The sequence below is a fragment of the Pteropus alecto genome, unplaced genomic scaffold, assembly GCF_000325575.1.
Source record: "Pteropus alecto unplaced genomic scaffold, ASM32557v1 scaffold565, whole genome shotgun sequence".
Classification (NCBI taxonomy): domain Eukaryota; kingdom Metazoa; phylum Chordata; class Mammalia; order Chiroptera; family Pteropodidae; genus Pteropus; species Pteropus alecto.
The window spans coordinates 734408-737349 of NW_006436808.1; the positions used below are offsets into that span (position 1 = coordinate 734408).

General features: G+C 34.2%; 1 pseudogene; it reads right to left on the reverse strand.

Annotated features, from left to right (window-relative positions):
* Positions 1–1357: 1357 nt before the first annotated feature.
* On the reverse strand, positions 1358–1476 carry LOC112481214 (annotated as a pseudogene).
* Between the last annotated feature and the right edge of the window lie 1466 nt (positions 1477–2942).

Below are 2942 nucleotides of genomic sequence, written 5' to 3' on the forward strand. Positions count from 1 at the left end.
TAAATCAATTGAACACTTCGACATTTAAAAAACTTAATAAGTAGAAAAGTTTTACTTATAATATTTTGATTTTTATGTTTCTGAAAAGTATCTTGAATGTGCAACAAAGGTAAAGATGAGTAAGTTTCTGAAAAATGTCACTATTTTACCAATGATAGATGCAATAATACATTTAGTCTTTTAACTGGTTTTAAAAAGGAGCCCAGTTGACTACATCTAGTTCAGAAATTGGTCATTGAGATAGATAAACATTTTCTGCTGCTCCCTGACAGACTTCTAGAAGTTTTGCTTCATTATCATTGATCATTTTATCTGGTTGTCAGTTTAGGGTATTTGGTGATAAAACAACAGTACTTTTCTTGTCTCTGTGTATACATACTTTTAGCATTGGCACCAGACTCTGTCTGCCAGAGTAATTCCATGGAGAGGAATAATTAGCCTTGTTAGGAGTCCAGAAGGTCTGTTCAGAGACGGGGCCCTATATAAATAGAGTTAACCCATCAGAAGTTACTGGAATGTGAACACTCACCTTATATCTTACTGGAAGTGTGTTCTTCAGAGGCCAAGGGAGTGTTCTTTATATCTGCAGGAACTTCAAACAGGAAAGAAACTTCTTGTTTCTACTTGGAGAAAATGATTCCCTGGGTTAGTAATATAAGGAAAGTGAAGTGAAGGATAAGGAAGAATATCTATTTATAGTCTCTTGTTATCTATTGAAGGAAGCCCTATCTTTTGAATACTAGTTAATATTTACTAATATTTGATGTGCACCAATAAGCTTTGTTTAGCAACTATTTTGGTTACTCTCTCTCAATGCTCAGCCTTACTTTTATATGTACCTCTTATGTCTCCTCAGAAACATCAGGTTTCTGGTGGGAACAGGCATGTACAAATTACAATCTAGGGCCAATAACACATTTTAGACTCACAAGGAAAGAATTCTCGTTGATTTAACTGTTAGGGACTGGTACAGTGAACATAATCTATGAGAACCAAGTATGAGTATTGCTGATAGGGAGTTGAGTGTAAAGAATTGATTTTCCATTGAAATAGTAAATATTATTTATATATACATATCTATACATCTAATGTGTGTGTGTTTGCAAAGTGCTTACCCATATACTATTTCATTCTGATTCGTACAATTCTATGAATTAGCAAGGTTGATATTATTACTCCCATTTAATTTATGAAGAAACTGAGTCTTTAAGAGGTTAAGTGCCTTGACCAATGGTGATGATAATGTTAATGATGGAGATGATGATGATGATGAAGGTGATGATAAATGGACAAAATCTTTCCAATGATCTCTAGACGTATTTATTTTTTTAAATTTTAAATTAACTTTATTTTTTAACTCTTATGGCACCTGGTATTCCTAGGTGGTCTCCCATCCAAGTACTAACCAGGCCTGACCCTACTTAGCTTTCGAGATCAGATGAGATCAGGCACATTCAGGGTGTCATGGCTATAGACTAGATGTATTTATTTAACTGCTCATTCGACATATTGTCTTGGAGGTGTCTTGAGCAGTTTAATGTGTCCAAAATTAATTCTTATTTGATCCAAAAGCTTTTCCTATCCATTCACTGGTCTTCAAAACTAAATGGTATCACCATCATTTTGTTGTGTAAGTTAGAAACTCAAGCATTATTCTTGATTTTTCTTTCTTATTTTTAGCAATTGTTCACATCCAAGCCATAATCAATATATCGAATATATGTCATCACTTCCAAAATACATCTTCTCTCTACTTCTCTCCATTGCCACTGCCAGTACCTAACTAAACTACCACCATCTCCTGCTAGGCTACAACACTGCTTCCTACAGATCTTCTACATTTTACTCTTACCTATAATCAGTTCTCTGTGCAACGAGTATGGTTCAGTATGTAAAGTGGGTAATGTTCTGCTGATGTTTAAAAAGCTGCCATGGCTTTCCATTGTTCTTGGGTGTAAAACCTGACTTACATTATCCAGTTCTTGTCTAACCTCATTTACTCCTTGCTCTTTACCTCTTGCTCATTATACTCATTATGTTTATTATACTCTGTCTACTCTAATCTTTCTTAAAGTTTCTTAAGTATGCTAAGTTCACTCCACTTCAGATTTTTTTCATGGTTGACTCCTTAGTATCTTTATATCGCAGCTTCAATATAACTTCTTATAGAGGTTTTCCATAAAAATGTCACTTAAAATAGCTCCTTTCCATTATTTTATTTCCTTTATAGTGTTTATCGATTCACGTTTTTGAACTATTAGTGTTGTTTATCTTCCTTTCTGGATCATGAGCTCCATCAGGGCACTGGCCCTGTCTTTCTTGTTTGCCATTCTATCCCAGGTTCTTAGCATAGTGTCTGGCACATAGTGGGTACTCAATAGATATTTATCGAATAAATGAACCACTTAGTTCAAATCCCTCACACTAACAATGAGAAATTAAGGTATTTGAGATGACTGTTTTGCCCAATGCAAACATGAAGACAGTGATTGGATCCATCCTTTCTTATACCTGCTGGTGGAATCAGTTGAACAATGATGTAAAGATATTAGACATAGTTTACTGGGCTTTTGATTCATGTATTGGGTGAGACTAACTCCATTTCAAGCTAAACATTTAATTTAGGAAAATAAAATGTTATAACTCTGCAGTTGGAATTTAATCAAGATCGTTTAGCTTATTTCTGAATTTTGGGACTCTGGCTTACCTAATCACACATTCCTGATGGCTTGACTAATAAGAATACTATAAACCAAGAAGAAACTTAACTACTAATGGTCACAATTTTTAAAAAATTAAATTTATTGAAGTGACATTGCTTAATAACATTATATAAGTTTCAAGTGTGCAATTCTATAATACATCATCTGTATATTGCATTGTGTGCTCACCACCCAAAGTCTAGTCTCCCTCTGTCACCATATATTTGACACTCTTTACCC